Here is a 21,150-nt window from a genome sequence, read left to right as displayed (position 1 = left end):
GTGTTGCACACTTCTCAGAATTTAGCCTTCTTTTCTGAAGAGTAATTAACCTAACAGCTTCTTGCAAGTCATTTTTCTGTCTCATCAGAAAAGCACAGTGACCTGCATGTTCTATAGGACAGGAATGCTTCCCAAAATTGTCATCTGGTCTCTTCACAGAATTAATTATCTCATTTGAAAGTGACCACCCTTCACTTTCTGCAAACAAAACTGCTCTTGAAAATCATTAAAATATATACATGATCACAGAAATAACAAAATAAACACGATCCGTTCAAAGCATTTGATATTTTATAACTGTAATGTTATGCCTTTCATGAGATAAACACACCAAGAGCACATTGTGCTGCTGATGTGCACCCTCCAATTAAAGAGCACTTCTGCTCACAAGCCAGTTCCTCGTGCAGGTGTTGATTTAAGTGGCATTCACCAGAATCAATGGTATAAAAATAAGCTCCCTGGCATTTTGCTGCATCCACAAACAGGTGTGGCCTGCTAAGACAAAAAGACACGCAAGGACTGTATCTCAGCATGAGTCACAAAACAAAATTACAGTCCTGAGCCGCACTTGTGAGACTTCCTAAAATATGATTCCTAAGCCAGGGGCAGAAGATGATGCTGCTGGTTAGTGCAGCTGGGAGCTGGAACCACTGCCCAACAGAATCCCTTCTGTATCTTGGTACAACAACCAAACCTATCACTAACTTGCTTTAAGGAAACAAAGTTCTACACTGGAAAGCATTTTGTGACCACTCTTGGAGCTATGTCAATCCTGCAGAACTGCAGGGTTTCTGTGTCACATGGTAAGCAGAGTTATACTGGAATTCTATTTAAGAAACATATGTATGAAGACTCATCACTTCTTTACCAGCAATCCCTCATCAGTGAGGAACACAGCTAAAAGAAAGCAGAAAACAGTTAAAGCAGCAGTGAGCTACACGCTGATTACTTTCCCATCTCACCCTTGGCAATGATGGAAGTTCAGTCTGCTCATTAACACACACACACACACACAAAAAATTGATAAAGAAGGATGCCAAGTGCTCAAGGCTTGTTTAAGTTTTGAAAGCTAACACCAGTTGACTTCCTAAAGGAACCCATCCTGTCTCCATCCTGTTTGGCTCTGTAGTTGAAGCCTCATCTACCTACATCTTTTAATCACTCACACCAGAAAAGATTCTTTGCCATGAGACACCAGCCACATCACACTTCTTACTCAGGTGAGAAGTCAGGTTTTCATCCATCTCGCTCTACCAAGGAGATCAGCCTGCTTCCTTTTCCCCCAATACAATCCCATTTCTTCCCATTCCCTTTGCCCGCATGTCCAGCTGCTCCCACCAGCTCCTCCCATGTCTTGTCAACCAGATTGTGAACGCAGTCCTGTAGCCTGTTGGTTTCATTATGAACTGCAAAACCAGAGACTGTGGTTTCCAGAGGGAAAATGGAGACAGAGCAATGTTACAGTTCTTCGGCAAGTCAGAAAAAAGCAGTGACAACAATCTCCCTCCTGACTTCCAGATTCCTAGGAAATCATTTGCCATAAGACTGCCAATTTTTGATTTCTGTGAAGAACAGAAGAGGAAGGGTTTTTGGGGGGAGTGTCACTGCTCCCTTTTCTCTCTTTACACACCCAACAACACAACAAAGCAATGCCCATCTCCATCAGTGCACCTAACGTGCTGCAGAAGTTTGAATGTGAGCAAAATTCCACATGTCAGAATAAAAGAGTAGAACATTCCCCTTGTAGTAACAAAAACACAAAACCAAACAAGGCACAGTTTTCAGGAGCTAGGACCCTTACACTTCGCATTGTTACATGCTCTCTGAAGATGCTGGAAGAAGCACAATTTGCCTCTCCCAGTCTTATTGGCTCAGAAATCGCTATCTCTGACTCTGTCTGCACTGGGGAGCAGAAGCGAGCCCGAGCTTGGGGCAGGGGCTGCAGGGCAGGGGCTCACTGCAGAGCCAACACCAATAACATCTGAGACCCGCAGCAAAGGCACGTTTGCTGTGGGAGCATGTGTGTGCATAACTCGCAGCTTCTCTCTACATTAAAGAGCACTACAATTTGTTGGGTTTTCTTTTTTTCTTTTTTTCTTTTTTTTCTTTTTTTTTTTTTTCCTTTTTCCTCTTTTTTGGCCTAGGGAAAAATCTACCTTCACTTTATTAATAGTGAATTCAAATGGTTTTTCTGCTGCAATTTAACAACTTTTTTTTCTTTCCCGCGCAGAGACAAGATATTCTTCTCTCTCGATCACTTCAACATATTTGTTCTGCATTATTTTTTCATTCGCTGTTATCCCGGAGGCTCTCAATGTTTAAATAACTCGCTCCCTCCCTCCCAAGAAAAGCTGTGCACTAATATCGATCAACTTAGGCTGGAAGTAACTATAAGGCATTTTTCAATAATCAGCCTGGCTGTTCTGAGAGCGCCTTGAATATAACCCTTAGGTAAACAGCATAATACACAAGGAACGTTCCCTCAGCAAGCACATCTCTGCAGATGACTGCTAATGCTCCACTAAACAAAGAAACTGATGCTGACTTTATACCATGCAGGTCACAGGCAAAGTCACAGTAGCTAATGACACCTTATTCCTATGCACGGAATTTAGTCTTTACAGGAGACTTGTGCATTTAACAACCTGATAGTTATATGCCCTTCAAACAAAGGGTCAGATGGTAAATAATCACTTAATGAGTAACATTTTTACTAAAAAAGAAAAAAATAATAATAATCACAAACAAAGTCCCACTCTTCTGAGAAGACAAAACCTGCAGTTGGACAACATTCCCATGGTTTTGCTACATAAAGCACCTTTCTGAGTGAATTACTGTGGTAATTCCAGTCTTGCTCTACTTTTACACTGCTCGATTAACCAAAAATTGGAGAGAAAAGTGGTTGGATTGAAATACTTGCAATCATTCCTACTTTCTGCCTTACACTGTCACATTCACTTGTTACTTCACACAGTTCTTAATTCTAAAATGAAAAACATAGGGAGTTTCAAGTTCTGCTCTTCACTCCGGAGCATCCAATTGTGCTTGTGTTGTTTTTATAGCTCTGAGAAATCCTTAAAAGAAAATTTTGTGTAAACTGAAAGGGCAAAAATGTCAAAGGTAAAAATAGCTCTTTGCACACTGTGAAACCAGTGATGTTCACACCCACCAGTGGGCGAAAGATAAACATCATATAAGTAAATAACACTGAAATAGATGGCTCCTATGAATCCTGGAGACAGCACAAACTGTTTTGTTGTTTTAAAAAAAGATTATGCATAAACTAAATCATGCGACTTTAATGACAATTTCTGAAAGTATTTTCAGGTCAACATCTTTGCCAGAGAGTCCAAGCAAAGCCCACTGTGTGCAGCTGCAAGCAGTGCCCTGCTGGCATTGCCCTCAATACTCTCCTACTGTGGAGTGAGTGGTATGGTGGCTATCAATGGTGACAGCACAAAGGGAAGTGTGAGACACCAAAGCTTTGGGGACCCCTATATGCTCTGCATGGGGATGCACATGGGGGCAGACAGAGAGCCAAGGTGCATTAAGTTCACCTCTCTTTGTAGCAAACAGATGGTTGAGGAGAACAGCACATAGCTTGCCTCTCTCCCCACATGGAATCACCTTAACCATCGAGAATAAATGGGGTTAGAGTAATTCAGGAAAAAATTTGTACTATGGCAAATGCAATTCAGTGCAGGTAAATGCAGGATAAAAATTGTAAGATAAAAGATTCCAAAAGAAAGCCTAGACATTAGGGGAAAGCGTTCAGAAGCATAATGATTGAAGAGAGATTTAAGTGTCCTCCTGGGCTATGAAAGTCTTAAGCTAATGGATAACTGCAGTGGGAAAATAGTGCTGCATGGTGAGCTACATAACTAGAGGAATATAAAGCAAAAAATCTGGTGAGACTGACTGGAAGTCTTACCTATGGTACTGCATCTGGTAGCTAGCTGGCTAGCATTCAAACGGCTCCTCTTCCAGGCTCAGGATCAGTGCGTCCCTGCAACTAAGAAGTCAGGAAAAGGTGCCAGGAGACCTGCGTGGATGAGTAAGGAACTCATGTGCAAGCTCCGCAGAAAGAAGAAAGTACACGATATGTGGAAAAAGGGTCTGGCCACTTGGGAACAATATAAGAATGTAGTCAGGGACTGCCGAGATGCGACCAGGAAGGCTAAAGCCCACCTGGAGCTGAATCTAGCTAAGGAGATAAAGGATAATAAAAAAGGGTTTTTTAAGTACATTAACAGCAAAAGGAAGGCTAGGGAGAATGTGGGCCCCATACTAAGTGAGGGGGGTGTTCTGGTGACGGGGGATGCTGAGAAGGCGGAAATACTGAACGCCTTCTTTGCCTCTGTCTTTAGTGAAAGGGCTCTCCCCCAGGAATCCCAGTCCCCGGTGGTTGATGAGAGAATCTGGGGAATGGGAGATTTCCCTTTAGTCAGGGAAGAGGTGGTCCGTGAGTGCTTAGGAAACATTAATGTCCATAAATCCATGGGACCTGATGGGGTGCACCCGCGGGTGCTGAGAGAGCTGGCGGAGGTTATTGCTAAGCCGCTCTCTGTAATTTTTCAAAGGTCTTGGAGAACTGGGGAGGTGCCTGAAGACTGGAGGATGGCCAATGTCACCCCAGTCTTCAAAAAGGGCAAGAAGGATGACCCGGGTAATTATAGGCCAGTCAGCCTCACCTCTGTCCCAGGGAAGGTGATGGAACAGCTTGTGCTGGATGCCATCTCCAGACAACTGGGAGAAAAGGAGGTTATCAGGAGTACTCAGCATGGGTTCACCAAGGGGAGGTCGTGCTCGACCAACCTGGTGGCCTTTTATGAAGATGTCACTAGCTGGGTGGACGGGGGGAGAGCGGTAGATGTAGTCTACCTTGATTTCAGTAAGGCTTTTGATACGGTCCCCCATGACATCCTTATAACAAAGCTGAGGAAGTATGGGATAGATGAGTGGACGGTGAAGTGGATCGAGAATTGGCTGACTGGCAGAGTGCAGAGGGTTGTCGTTGGCGGTGCGGTGTCTGGCTGGAGGCCTGTGACTAGTGGTGTCCCCCAGGGGTCTGTGCTGGGTCCAGTCTTGTTCAACATCTTCATCAACGACCTTGATGAGGGGATAGTGGCCACCCTCAGCAAGTTTGCTGATGACACGAAGCTGGGAGGATTGGCTGACACGCCTGAAGGCCGTGCTGCCATTCAGAGAGACCTGGACAGGCTGGAGAGCTGGGCAGTAAGAAACCGGATGAGGTTTAACATAAGCAAGTGTAGAGTCTTGCATCTTGGTAGAAATAATTGCATACACCAGTACAGGTTGGGGGAAGACCTGCTGGAGAGGAGCTCTGCTGAGAGGGACCTGGGCGTCCTGGTGGACGACAGGTTGGCCATGAGCCAGCAGTGTGCCCTTGTAGCCAAAAAGGCCAATGGCATTCTGGGGTGCATTAAAAAGAGCGTAGCCAGCAGGTCAAGGGAGGTGATCCTCCCCCTCTACTCTGCCCTGGTGAGGCCTCATCTGGAATACTGTGTCCAGTTCTGGGCTCCCCAGTACAAAAAAGACAGGGATCTCTTGGAAAGAGTCCAGCGGAGGGCCACAAAGATGGTGAAGGGCCTGGACCATCTCCCCTACGAGGAGAGACTTAGGGAACTGTGTCTGTTTAGCCTTGAGAAAAGAAGGCTGAGAGGGGACTTGATCCAGGTTTATAAATACCTGAGGTGTGGGAGCTATAGTGGCGAGGCTGGTCTCTTTTCAGTAGTGCGTGGGGACAGGACTAGGGGCAATGGGCTGAAACTCCAGCATAGGAAGTTCCGCACGAATGTGCGCAAGAACTTCTTTACGGTGAGGGTGACGGAGCACTGGAACAGGCTGCCCAGGGAGGTGGTGGAGTCTCCTTCTCTGGAGATATTCAAGACCCGCCTGGACGCCTACCTGTGCGACGTGGTGTAGGGAGCCTGCTTTGGCAGGGGGGTTGGACTCGATGATCTCTAGAGGTCCCTTCCAACCCCTATAATTCTGTGATTCTGTGATTCTGTGATCTAGTGTGGCTCATTCTGTGTAATGCAGTACAGCAGGACCTCTGCAGAATGGCAGGAATGAGAGCTGGACACAAGAGCTACAAAGCACATTTATGCCATGTGGCACAAAGACCAGAGCTTCACCTGGAGCACAAGGACCATGTTTTGCAGCCTGCTGCAGTGAGCCCCATGCCATACAGAAGCTGCAGCCAGCACTGTACTCTGCTTCTGACTGCATCTTGTGAGAGAGCAGACAAGAAGCCACAGAGAGGATCTATATGGGGTCACACAGATGCCTTTGCTGTGAACATACGCTCTTGCATAAGAGAGATTAAAAATATGTGAAGAGCAGGCAGAAAGGACAAACAGACCATAATACCCACAGACAGGACAGCTTCCTTATCCTTAAAAAAGAACAAAACAAAATACATCAACATCAAATTATGTGAAGCAACAAGCATGTTCTATGTTTTGAGACAGGGAACAAATCAAAACAAGAAAAAAAAAATCCCCATTGTATCCTGCAACCTTAGAACCATACAGATCACCTGCAAAAGGGGAAAAACTTCCATGGTAAATACAAAAAACGATGCTCAGCTCTTTAAAACAATGCCCAAATTATTTCAGGACGTGGTTGCAACAAAGCCCGTTCAACCATAACTTTACACTTTGGAATGACTTCAGCACAGTCATTTGGGAAGCTGCAGCTTGCTCAGAGCATGGCGTGCTTGGGCTGAACTCTTCCCATCTCTGTAACATTTGGCTGTGCTCAAACCCCTCCTCCTGCAGCACCCCAGCAAATGGAGTTTGGGCTGAGGGAGAGACACTGAATAAAGGTGCTGCCTGTCCCCCTACAAATTTGAATGTTCAGAGAAACTAAGTCTTGTAGTGTGTCAGAAAATAGTCAGAACTCTGTCATGTTCCAGGTACTGTGTATTAAAAATTGGCTTCAGTTTGCCCTACAGACCATCTCAAATTCAGAACATAAAGAATGAGAAACAGAAGAATTTTCAACACAATTCTAGAATCTTGCAATCAAAGAGAGATGTGTGGCAGGAGACACTTCTAGGGCACTTCCCCAAGGAAGCTTTGGAAAATCAAGATGCAGTTACTAAAAATTAATTCCAAGTTCAACTGGGTACAAAACCCAAAGGGAGTAATATGCAATCTGTTTGATCTCTCCGTAAACTTCTTAACTCCTTTATTAAATTAACAACTTTCGGCCTGAAAGCTGATGCTTGGTTACCAAGTTCAGTACACCTCTTTGCAATGGGAGCCCTGAATTCCAGCATTAAACCAAGTCAACCTAAAAGAGAGATCAGTGAGTCTAATCCATTATGATTCTGTAAGTACAAGAGTATCACCACACTTGCTCCAGGTCTTATCCTACCTCCACCTGGATGGAGCCCACCCAATATCCTACTCCAGGCCCCATCCTGCCTTCTCCTGGATGGAGATGGCTTCTGCTTCCATCACTAACGGACATCTGGCCTTGCTCGCTGGGCTTTGGGGAATATCAGGTTGCTGCTACAAAGGTATGCTTGCAGGTAATTTTTAAAGAAACATGTTGTGAGAACGCTTTTACAACCTCCACCTCTATACCCACTCCATCCTAAAATCCATTTCTCACTATCGCTTCTCCAAAAGACAAATTTATATATATAAAACCACTAGCAGGAATCCCCCACTGCCTTCACAATAAAGTCAGTCAGAGGCAAGATTCATTCTCACAGATCTTATCCCTCTAAGCCATCAGACTGACTAAACCACTATCCTTTGATCAATAGGGAGCTAAGTGAGAATTTTCAGGGAAAAAAAAAAAAACACCAAAAACCTTTAAGCAAAATAAAGTTGCTTCCTTATTACACATAGGCCTTACTGCCCCCCAAACTAGAACAGAAATGGGAGTTTTGTTTCACTTTTATTTTTCTGTGTTTTAGTTCAGAACTTTTTCAGTCTGTATGGAAGACAGAGTCAGCAGTGAGAGTAAAAGCCGAGAATAATACATTACCTCCACTGTACCTGATGAGTGCACCAAAGACTGAGAAAGTGGTCAGCTGTGAGAAACAGTGAACTGTGCACTAAATACCAGCATTTGGTCATAGTTAAATGCATCAAAAAGGGGGGATAATAAACACTCAAATGTGTTCTATCTAAGTAAAGGCATGGTAACATAAACAATGGTTTCACCTGCAGCATAGAATGGGGAGGGATTCTTTCAGCCCTATTTTCAACTACCCATGCTGAAAGGAAAACCTGAGCCATGAAGTAGTTTCATGTGAGAAACTGAATTTGGACATCAGACTTCTGAGATCCTATTATAGCAATCACCAAGTGTTAAAAAGACAAAACATCTTTTCAGAGACCACTGCCAGACAGCAAAGAAAATGACTCTTTAATAATATTGGATCAATTTTCTAGCTAACCTGCCCCTAGTGGAAACAACATAAGACAGGTTCCCAGAGAGTCAGCATTAATGATGGGGCCATGCAATGATTATCATATGCTTCCATGGACATAACAAAATTGCCTGGGGCAACTTTCATATGAGGGCTGGATTGCAAGCTGTCTGTCTTGCTCCTTCTCCCTTGCCTGAGCCATCTCCTATGCCTTTTTTTCCTTCCTGTTAAAGAGGTAAGGTTTCTCACTGTGGTACAGTGTACGTGTTTAAATGTATTATGGAAGAAATAGCTGATTTACTTGGAACAGCTGAGACACTTAAGAGAGCTGGGCTCAGTTGCTGGCTCTATAGACAACGTGCAATCTGATCCTGAGGAGGTCACTGGATGGTTTTTACGTGATCTTCAGCAGCCCAGTCTTCTGTGCTCGGAGCAAACATCAAGCTTACATCAGTCAGCTGCTCACAGTCCTCCTTACAGGCTCCCCACTCTTTTCTGGACTCACGGGGTTGGGGTTCAGCACTACACTGTTGCAATTATTCTGTTTTCCATGTGAAGATGTCTCACTCCTAGAGACTTTGTTGTGCAGGCAGAGAGAGCTCAAGTTTGCTTATGAAATCTGGCACAGACAAGGTCCACACTATGTTCAAAACCTATCTGAAATGAAGAACAATAATATACCTGAACTCAGGGGTGCTGAGTATTAACTGCCAAGGGTGGATGAAACATTCTATGTAAGGACTAGTAGGCTAGCCATATTATTTTCAATAAAAGCAAGTGTGTGTGTCTCAAAATGCTTTGGAGCAGGATATAGTAAAAACTTTGCACTAAAAAGTCCACAGGGAAGATTTAAGTGCAGGATAGTACAAAAGTAGGTCATACTGCTGAATCTGACTAAAGCCATGCATGTGACATTTGACTAAAGCACATTTCACTTACAATACTCATATTGAGGCAGTTCAGATTTTACAAAAGTATTTCCATTCAGCTAACAGAAACATTTATAAACTTATTCATATACTTTATGTGCCTTGAAAAGCCCAAACAAGCTTAGTGGGTAAGTTTTAGCCCAACTGTTTTCATGAAGGAAGCATTAGTTATTCCAGTGCACTCTCAAGACCTCTTTCCCTCAAATACAAACAGAAAAGCCTCAATCAGCTCCAAAATGCCCAACAGACAATAACTGCTATTTTAAATGTAATCCTACCACTACTTGCTTCAGTGTCTATTGCTTTCCATGAAAAAGAGTCCTTCCTTTTTTGTACCAAGAGGGGTGGGGAACATTCTGCTCACTTAAGAAAAGACTTTTTTTTTTAGTAAGATTGCAGCACACCAAGCTTTTGTTTTTGTTTTTGTTTTTTTTTAACAAATGACCCCATCTGTATTACAAACAGAATTTGGCAGCTATCATCTGCACAATTAAGGAAACCGAAAGTATAACCAAAACACCATTTTAATGCCACCCAACCAACCTAGGTGTATCTCAAGACATGACTCTTCTCAAGTGATGCCAACATACTCCCAAGAATTAAAGAGATACAAAGCAAAATGCAATAAAACAACCAATAATTACTACAAACACAACACACAAATGTACTGGAAGCAAAGCCACACCGAGTACTAGCACATTCTACTACACAAGACAAGCCTAAAGATGGGACAATGCTGATATAATTTAATTCAAAGAAAATTATTTCTCTTTTGGAAAAACACACTAAGAAATGTGGAAAAAAAAAGAAAAGATATACTAGGAAAACCCTGGCTGTGCTGTCTTACACATCAGGAACATTTCAGTTTTAAAATAAACTTTAAAAAGCAGTAAGAAAAAAATTCTTCTCTTTTTGCAGTGCCATCAAGAACTTCTTTATTTCATTAAATGCAAGCCATCAAGCTACAAAAGTATCTATTTTTCCTTCACGTTCCTCCTATCACTTAGCTGTTTTGTGTTGCATTAAAAAGCTGAATTGGGCATTTGTACTTTGCAGTTAAACCCAAGTAGGTAGCAGCATCACACATTAAATATATATTGGATGGAAAAGCAAAAGCACCTATGTACATATTCATTTTCACTTGTGTTACTTTAGCGACTTGGTTTTCAAATTGCACATGCTCTCTACTCTTACCCACAGCTTAAAATATTTTTTCAACAATTAATTTCACAAGTTGGCAAACAACAACAACAACAAAAACAGTTTCTCCTGACATTGCTATTGTCTGAGCTTGAGCTTACAGCACTGCACCTGCATCCTGGAGGTTAGCTCCCAGCTCTGTCCCATACCCAAGATGCCATCTAACTGGGTCCCTCGCAACACAAGGATAGTGGCTCCCTTCTCTTGTCTGGTGGCACTTCTCAGAGCTGGGAACAAGGGCTGACTCCTCCAGCAGGCTCACAAATCTACTCTGGCACATTAGTCTTGCAATGGGCTGGACACCAGCCTGCTCTCTGCTCAAAAGACACAGAAGTCTGACTTCTCTTTGGGTCTTATTGAACAGCAGAAAAGGAATGGAAATTAAATCCAAGGAGGTATGGGAGGGAGGGGTAAGGTACCTTAGTGTAAAATTAGGTGCAGAGGTTTAATTTCAACAAGCAAGAATCTGAAGAGCAAAATAACTGCATAGTCACCTAATCACTTTTCCCAGTTGAAATTTTAACCTGGGAGAAGCCAATGAAAAACACAGGGACAAGGAACTGAGAACAGCAGGACATGGTATGTTTTATTATTTTAAATGTCATCACTCTAGTTTCTAAGCAATAGACACATGAAATGCTTCAGATGGTGAAGGGAAACACGCGGATCTCTGCATCTCACTTTCAATCCTTGGGCAACAAATAACGGCACAGATAAGAACTGTTACATGAGATGCTCACATCTTTGTTTCAGTTTAGAAAAAGCAGCAATCCTAAGAAGATGCACTGTGTCATGACACACTGCTTTACAGATAATGCCGGGGATCAACAGAAATATGAAAATGACACAAACTGAAAAACCCAGGTGTAAGTGACAAGGTAAAGGGAACAGGTGGCTATTAGCAATATGATAAAATAAGGGACAGCGGGAGTTAATTCTCTTGCTTTTCAACTCTGTCAGTATTAATACTGCAGCAAAAGTTAGTTTGTACTTCTACTAACACAGCTCCAAATCTGCCTGAGGATTTGAAGGGCAGGAGGCCACGGGACTGAGGTGTGCAGGCAGAGCTGCAGGAGAAGCCCATGTCAGACGTGTCAGCACTGTGCGGGTCTGGCCAGTGTTAAGAGCTTTCCTTCACAAGCTCTAGTTTCGCACACAAAAGAAATATATAGGAGAATCACCAAGCACATATGAAACTTAAAGTCCAAGTACTGCACAGGGGTACTGATGGAAAATAACCTGGCTGTCTCCTCTGTGTCTCCTGAGGTTCCTGCATGGAATTGGGGTACCCATAGAGAACACAAACAGGGCCAGCTCCACAGCTAAGCTGTGCTTTTCCACCTGGGAAACGTGGGCTTGGCTTTCCCTTGGAGTCTCTTTCTCCCAGCATCAGAGAGAAAGATGGAGAGAAAACCCTAATGCTGCCCGACAGCAGTTCCTTGGGGTAAAGTGAGCTCTAAGGGTCCAGCTGGGATGGCAGAAAGGTGCCATTGGGTAACTCAGAAGAAGCAGATTTTCCTCACCCTACAAAAAGAGAACTAGGGAAATGCCCAGAATGAAAGTAAAGCAAATGCTGATTTCTTTTTTATCTCCTTTATGCATCAAATTTCCTTTTACCAATCCACCTACTTCTTTGCCTTTAATGACTAGCATGAAAATAGCTATCTTTTCTTAAGAGCACTGTAAACTGAATGACCCTCCTATAAAAAGCGCTGGATTTATAGTGTTAAAAGGCACAGTCCCAGAACCATACTTCTGTTTACTTGAGAAGTATAAACCATTACCCGGAAAACAGAGAGGCCTTTTACAGAGACTGGAAAACAAATGGTATAAAAGCATTAAGATCTACATATCTTTCCTTCCCATACATTCAGAGCCATCAATCATATATAATCCAGAACATACGAGGTGCAAAAGTGCTAAAAAGGGCCCATTAAAATACAAGTCTTTCCAGGTGTACCACCCAATCACTAGAACTAAACGCAGAGTAAAAACAGCTCCCATTTATACACACAATACCATTAGTGGCAATTTATCATGTCTTCTTAAAGTGATATATAGCACGTTATGAAATTGCTCATTAACTCTCCCAGCAAAAGCTCAGCATGCCCCCATGTACTCAAGTGACTGTAATTGGCATTTCAGAGACCTTAGCTTAGAATTCATTCTTATTTATAAAGCTCAACTTCCATAACCACCTTAACATGCTTTTTGTAATATCGTTAACTTCGCATTTCTGAGTGAGTTTTCCTCTCCATGCAACTCTTTCTTCTCACCTCCCAAACAGACAAAGTATTTGAATTAAGTTTCTTATGCTGCTTTCCTCATCTTCTTTCAAGAAGATCTAAAAAACCCAGGTCTGGGCTTTACTATAAATACAGAGACTTCATTAAAATACTGTTATAATAAGACAGTAAAGCTACACAATTGAGATTTTCTTTCAAATGGTAAAATATCCAAGATCAGGATCTTAATCATTCTACCACATAAGTGCTATTGGTTACAAAGACCCACACTTGCAAAGCAGTTCAGCACATGCAAACACTGCAGCCTGTGTTTGAGTCCTGTGTCTCCAAACAGGACTCAGTGTCAAGGCTAGCTAAGGCCCAAGCGCAGCTAACCTCACACCCATCATGCTAGAACTGTCACACCCATGCCTCGCAGTCACTGTAGGATGACTTCTCAGCCAAAGGCCTTGCTCTCCTTTCGGAGAAGTGTCTCTGTCTCATTCAGTTGGATGAGAAAGACATGGGGTTTGGCCAGCTCAAAGCCTCTCCCAGTGCAGTGCCTGAGCCAGGAGGTAAATCTCTCCAACAAAACTTTGTCAACCCTAAATGGTTCTCCATCCAACAGACCAGTGCTGCCTTGATGAAGAAGCCTTGAAATTACTACAAACCTTTCCCTTTTCCCATTTAATCCCATTTAAGTCTTTCTACTATCTGTCCGATAGCAGGTGGTAAGGTTCACTGTCACAGGCAGAAATGTACAAAAATGTATAACAGATAAGCTTCCATTGAGGGAGGGAAATACAGCTCAGCAGGCAAAAATCAGTGAGAAGGAAATTCCCTCTGAGAGTGTCTGTTGCTTCACGGGTTAATACAGGGGTTCTCAAACCATTTCATAATTGCATCACTTCTTAATAGAAGACTGACTTGCTGACACCTTTCCATTTGCAGTTGTCTGGACCACCTGCCCTCCCCATTTGCAACTGCATTACATTCCTGTGACATCCTAGAAGAGCAACGCCTGGCTAGTAATCTATTTTACCTTATGGTAATTTCACAGGTTGAGGCAATGAGAAGGGCCTGCTCCTTACTGCTCACTATTATTTTATGCAGCAACTGATGTTTATAAACAAAGCTCAAAAACTCGAGTCATAATTTTTTATTCCCCACCACAGACAGACATGCTCAGAAGGAGCTGCCCCTGCAGTGTCCATATGGCATTCTGCCCACCTCTGCTGTGACTGCTTATGGACAGCCACTCTGGACACAGTGACTTGTGACATCCTAATTATCCCAGTGTTTTTGGTATATGAGTCCCCTTGAAGGTTTTCTCTAAAGTAAGGAATCTAAATGACTGCAAATAGCCCTGTTGTTGCCTCTTTAAAACTTTTAAGTCCAATTCTAAAATTATCCCACTGTTAATGCTAAAAGATAGAAAAAATATCAAATCCTTCCACAATCAGTTAGTATCTTCAATAGCTCATTCACAAATAAATTGGAGTATGTCCAATTTGTAGTGCACAGTCTGTTATTTCTGCCAGGTGCACTGGCAAAAGCAGTATTTGCCTCATGCATTAGGCAGCATTTCCCCTTAGTAGAGGACATTTTCCTCTAAAAGACTTATTACAGGACTTAGAAGTGAGGCTTAAGCAAGATAGAAGCCATACTGTCCTAGGCACGATGTAATATCTTTCAATGAAACCAAGTCCAGCTACTGACAGCTGGAAACCAAAGGTGAGATGGCAGACATGTCTTTGAGAAAATCTTATTCTAGTCCTTACAAACAAAAGCCAAGACTCAGAAATAGAGTGACCTTTAATACATGTTTAATACTGAAAGGAGAAAACATCCTTATGAGGTCAGTAAACCAATGGATGGCTGGACATTTGATTCTGGCACAAGTCTCCAGGAAAACCAATTCAGGTTCATGGAAGTACTCTTCCTTATGAATATTAGTGTGGTTAATCAACACTTCTGCCTCCAGCTTTTGATCCTACTCAAGCATCTTGGAATCTTCAAACTAACCCTGACTGATCAGATGGGCTAAAGAACAACTATTTAAAATACATACTCACATTACTATGGAGCAGTGATTTTGGAAAGTTTACACAAGTCTTAAAATGTGGTAAAAAAAAGCACACGCTGAACTAGTATCACAAGACTTTCAGAACAGCACTTAACATGCAGCTTTGCCAGAAAAAGTCAAGTGCACTGGTGTGGTAGTCAACATCCTTCCTTCTCCAGCTGATGAGCACACATGTAGTTGTTCTATTCCTTCTGTCACATCCACATTCATCAGTGGAACAAACACATAAATAACAGAACAAAACAATAAGGTTGCTTCTTAGTTTACTACCGTGAAACATGAATACCACATACTTTATTTTGAGCTTCATTCTTACCCAATGTTTTTTTCATGCAAATACATGAAAAAGACAAGTCTATTTCAAAAGGTGGGCCCAAAATCTTGAGTTATACCACAAAAGCAAGACCAGAGAATTAGATGCATTCACCATTCCATGAGCTCTTTCCTTTGCCTGTGAACTCAGAGACAGTTTTTTCTTCCATGTGCTCAGGACTGTGACCCGGATCCGTCCCTCATCGCTCGTTCATCCTAACTCTGTAGGCCCATCTTTGTTTTTCTGTGGTATCTATCAACGTTTTGTAATTTGTTTACCCAGGACAGCTCAACTCAGATGGAGCACTGGGTTTTCAGCAAGGTCCTGCTTTTGTTACCCAATTTTCCAGCTGGTTTAACAGAGGCCCAAGGAAGCCAAGTGACCTGCACAGGTCAGGCAGCGTCAGTGGCTCGGAACAGATTGGGGCCCGCGATCCTCTTGGCTCCACACCCTGAGCTGAGCCACTCTCCCTTTTACAAGTTGTTCTACACTAGAGATAAATTGTGTCAACTTTTCCTTCTTGGCTACAGATATAAAAGTAAAACCCCCAATAGATTCATTTACACCGTTGTTCCACTTCTGAGTGCAGGCTTAAGCTATTTGGAAGTCATTAAAATCTACACAACAATGCATCCTAGTGTATTTTTCCTTGCACCTTCTCTTCTTTCATTACAGCTACTCCACTAGCAGTCCAGTCGCCTGATCTTAAACTCAATGATCTGGCAAACATTTCTACCTCAAGTGCTCATATTTCCTCTACTACTTCCTTGTGGAAGAAGGAATGCAATTCATTTGCCACTTGTGCTTTGTCAAATTTTAATTGTTATTAATTTTCCACCTAACCACTTCCACTGAGATTTCAGCCTATTTACAGCTTCATTTATCATGGGATTTCCATTCCCATCACACAAAAACAGCCTACTGTTTATAGCTGTTACACAAGTAAAGATGCTTTTACAAACCTGGTATTACTACTGAATACTTTTTCATTTAATAACACGTAGGCTATAAAAATGAAAAGCATGTTTCAAAATACACAAGATCAGGAACTACAGAATTCAAAGGTTTGACTTTGGCTCTTCTGAGATCTTGAATGATTTTCTTAGGCCTTCTAAATCTCACTTTGACTGTTTGTAAAACTCTGAATTTCCTACTTTATACAACTGAACTCAAAGTAAACTGGTTAAGGTTTGCAAAGATGGAAGTTGTTAAAAGGCTATTCCACCAGGGACAGATACTTCCTAATATAGTCTCCCTCCTAAATTCCAGCTGAGCCACGTTTTGCTTCAGACCGAAAAATGGGTTTGGAAAGGTACACATGCTTTTTATCTATAAGACTAATGTACTCCTAGAGTAAGGCTAAACAATTTCCTTTAAGCTTTACTTCCTCAAATAAATCCACTGGACTAACATTTTAAATTCCATTTGTATTTCAAACCAAGGATTCTGACAACAAAGGGATTCTAATATTACTATTTCAGTGGTATTTCAGAAAAAAAAGTACATACAAAATGGTACTTGGGTTACGGTTAGGCCAAATCAGTTTACTAAGTGTCAGAGCAGCCTTTTCCTTTATACATGTAATTTTTTTTCCCTTCAGAATAACTAGATTCACTATTACTAGATAAATATCTGATTTGTGGCAGGCAGGTGCAGGATGCAGATGTCTAGCTATGATATATTAGTTCAAAATTTATTTCAAAAATAACATACTCTACCTAAAAAAGCTAAAGATATTTCTGTCAACATCAGTTTAGGCCACTTCTGTAATTATGTTAGCCTCTACAGACAGAAGTCTATTTCCTAACTTTGCATCCTTATTTTTTCATCCATCCTTTGAGAACAAATGTGTACATTAATATGTCCAAAATCCATTTAAATTAGTAAAAGTAACTCATTCATGCTAAGCCTGCTTACTCTCCTTTCAGTCACAACATAATGCATATTTACATATATACATTTAATCCATAAAATACCACAGACAGTCCTACTTCCTTTAGTGAATTCCAGCCAATACCCGACTGGATAATTTATGTCTGCTATTATCATTACTTTGGCTTTCCTTAAACTCTGTTATTTATGTCCCTAACGATGTTGTCAGCTAGTTGCCCAGTTTATCAAATTCACCTAACCCCTCTAAACATTCTGTCTAGAGAGGAATTTTTGCTCTGTCAGGTAGACAGACTGGATTCCTACTTGAAGTCACTCTTCACAAATTTTTGTGTTTCCATAAAGGTATTTTCTGAACAATCACAACTCTCTAAAATGTGGCCAGTGTTATTAATGAATACTTTATTTAGCTGGGATCTGTGCAGCACTCCTTTACATTTGCTGTGTGCTTATCTGTGGCTTAGACATGGTTCTTTGTTAGTATGTGCATAAAGTGAAGCTGTCGTGACATCGCACTTATGAGCCAAGTGAACATGTTGGGACCTGAATCAGAAGCACTCAAAGCCAAGCCAGAGAGTCCATACTATCAAAATCTGGAGTGCTTTATTTAGCTTTTTGCTTAGAAATGTGAACTTCAGGGCGCAAAATGCTTTCTGTACCTATTGCTGCTTCAAGGGCTGTGGGGCATGATGCTTAGAGCAAGAATCACTGAGTGCTTGGTGAATATGGACCAGTCACCAGCTGCGTATCGTCTTTTAAAGATCATGGGAAATCGCTCTTTACGGGTCCAAAAAGCTGTTCTGGACTTTTTTTTTTTTTTTAAATGCTTGGAATAAAACAGCAGAGTAAAAAGAAGAAATATACTGGGTCGGGGGAGTTGAGTTGAACTGATTCAGAGTACAATTTTTGTTTGAGATGGCTCTCATGTGCTGACCAAATACAGTATGCTTGGAGAACACTGTAAAAAGAACACAAAAGCACCACCACCAACAAAACAGAAAATGTAAAAATGCTGAAATTCATACAGAAAAGCTACAATAACTTATCACACTTCCACTTTTCAAAACGCACCGCAATAGGCAGTTATTTCTATGGATCCAAAACCTTCCATTCAAGGTGCTCAATGACTTTGTAACTCCTGCTAATGTATTCCTTGGGGAAGGTGCTATCCAGCAGCCCCCCCTATAGTTATTGTTTGGAAATAATTAACCCACAATTCTTTTCAACTCTTGGTAATTACAATGTTAAAAAAAGCAAAAGTTTTGCTGCTAACAGTTGCAACAATGTATTTGCTTGCCACATGCGATGGAAAACTGATAAACAATATCTGTGCACTCCATCTGTTACACTGGATTGATCCGCAGATGAGATTCTTTTTAGAAACCTGCTTACCCCTGCTGGTGCTGCAAGCTTGAAAGAGAAAAAACGCTTTCTTCTCCTTGTTCTCTTGTGTGGTGGTCGACCCTGTCTTCCTCTCCATTAGAACCCATCCTGCTGCCACAGATCTCACAGGATTTATATTGTTTTGATTCCTTTCAAACACTGTCTTGTTACCAACATCTGACAACAGTCTCTTGGGCTATCACGATTTTACAAACTGACCAGGCCTATCAGTCTCCATAAATCCCATGGGGATGCAGACCTGTGAAAATGTCTTTAACCATCCATTAAAGCACACAGTAGCTCTTGTATTATATAAATAGTCATGGGTGTTCTATACTTATACGGAGGAAGAAGCTGTAATTTGGGGAGGGGAGAAGGAGGGAAGTGCTTGAAAACTCTGCCAGAAGAGGTTGTTCTCTTGACACTCATGGCACATCAGCAAGCTCACTTGCTCACCACACTGCCTGACAAGAACACACCATGGGTGGTCTCCTTGCACCCCACCCCCTCCATCATAGTAGAGAAAAGCCACAAAATAGTGAGCCCAATTTAGGCATGACCACACAGGCTGGTTTCTCACGAAGTTGGGGAAATTTTAGCCCTGCTCTTCAAACAACAATGCCCAGAAAAATAACAATGCAGAGGCATGTCTACAACTGAAAAATCCAAAACATATTGAGTACATGCAACAAAGCTGTTGGAAGACATGGTTTTCATGAAATATTTTAGTCCCCTGGCCTTGTGGTAAGCTTAAAGCTTACTATTATCATCTGCGGATGTATGATATGGGTATATGTAAGTCCCTCCACATGGGGTTTCAGACAAACAGACATCAACACTTCTGTATAACAACTGAAAGGCAAAATTAAAACAGTTACAAGAGCAGGACCGTACCTAACTTCCCCATTTATACATTACTACCAACAAATCAGATTCCTTGCTGTGAATCCAACTCACCTGAATTAATGAGTTATTTTAAAACAAACTGCAATTACTATTTGCCAGAGCTGCTGCAAAAGCATTCCTGCCAAATCAAACAGTTTGCTTCGAGTGTCAAATGGGGCTGGGGGGAGAGGAAAGAAGAAAAATGGTTAATAGTAGGGCTGTTGCTTTTCCCAAGCGCAGCAAACTGAGCCTAATTGATGCTGACGCATGACAGACTCGTGTGTACAGTATTGCCCAGGCTCTGACTGAAGCTGCTGACAGAGGGTAAATGGTGCATGGCAGCTGGTCCTGCCCTGGCCTGGCATGGCAGCATGAGCACACATTGCCTGTCAGGAGATATCATCAGGGCTAATGAAGGGCAGCCCATATTTTTAAAATTCTTCTCACTGAGTTCTGGATCAGACTTTGCACCATAAAGCCTTCTCAACCTTTTAGTGCTTGGTTAAGGATATGTGACACTTATTTAAAAATTAATTCTAATCAATTTAAAGTTAGAAAACTAAAAGCCAGTGTATCTCTGTGTGAGAAAGAAAAAGTGTGTATGAAATGGAATGACTTGGCAGCGAGAATTGGGAAGGAATAGAATGAGGGGAAAGAAAGGCAGGAGCTTGTGCAGCTACCAACAACAGAGAGTGATGACAAAGAAAGACACCAATTTATCTGCCCACAGATGTTCCTTCATAGCCCTTTTAAAACAAAAAGTTGGGCATTTCTGGAAGTTTTATACAAAACAAGTGATTCCCTACAAACTCTAAATGCTTTCTGTTTTTTGTTTATTTGTTTTTTAATCCCACCCCACTGTCTGTAAATTGCAACTCAATTTTGCTATCAAAATGAGAGAAAAATGAGATAAATCTGCCACCTGGTCCTCAGGCTAAAAAAAAAACAACTTAATTGTGGAACAGAATTAGGACAAGAGAGAGCACATTATGAGTGTAGCTGATTGCAAACTTCAAGTAGAAGCTAGGCTGGATCCTCAGTTCTCAGAATTCTCTGGGTCATATCCCTTTATGTTATTCTACACGGCAGTAAATGGCAGAGATATTTCTGGTTTAGCTTTTTCTAAAATATTCTGCTCAAAGATAAACAAAAAATACATATGCAGAACACTCATGAGACTTCTCAGGGTATTCCACTGACCAGTGCAGAATCATTTCTGGCCACAGAATCCCTGAAGGCGTTATCCTGGTTTCACAAAAATCCCTGGCATTTTCACAACTGACTTCAGGATTTCCATAATTACTTTCTATTCCAGCATAAAGAAGGTGCTTGGTTCTCATCTAACCTAGAATGGCTTATCCTTTACTAGTCGCTATTAGCTTATGTGGAGTAGTCCCTGAGTTTATCAGAGAGACAGGATTTGTGTCCCAAGGAGAATGATCATCTTTTCTGCCTCTGGAGATCAAAAAGAGACACTTTTACAATGTTATAATGTTGTCTTTTCCATCCCATTATTACACAGAAAAGAGGAAGGAAAAAAGCATCCAAACTTCTAAATTTGATGGGGGAAAAAAAAAAAAAGAAAAAGCAAACTACTCAAAAATTCACAATTTGCTGTATTTACTTAATAAGGAAATGCTTTTCATTTTTAGGCTCACCAACAAATCTAGTTAAAACTTAGTCTAACTTTGGTAATAGATCACAAAGAAGTACCATGCTCTGTAAAACACACTCAAGCATACTACAGTTTGGGCTCACAGAAAGCTGAAACAAAGACAGAAGTAAAAAACACAGTAAGGTAAAACAAAATGAACTGCTTAGGTCTC

At 41.6% G+C, this 21,150-nt stretch overlaps 1 protein-coding gene across 4 annotated transcripts in view; it reads right to left on the bottom strand.

The window, feature by feature from the left end:
* VTI1A (vesicle transport through interaction with t-SNAREs 1A) overlaps window positions 1-21,150 on the bottom strand; it is a 246,194-nt gene that overhangs the window by 117,859 nt on the left and 107,185 nt on the right. The gene's annotated exons all lie outside the window — the stretch shown is intronic.

This window comes from Excalfactoria chinensis, chromosome 6, assembly GCF_039878825.1.
Source record: "Excalfactoria chinensis isolate bCotChi1 chromosome 6, bCotChi1.hap2, whole genome shotgun sequence".
In the NCBI taxonomy this organism is placed as follows: Eukaryota; Metazoa; Chordata; class Aves; order Galliformes; family Phasianidae; genus Excalfactoria; species Excalfactoria chinensis.
Note: the sequence above shows the minus strand (reverse complement) of the source record. Positions and strands in the feature narration are given on the sequence as shown.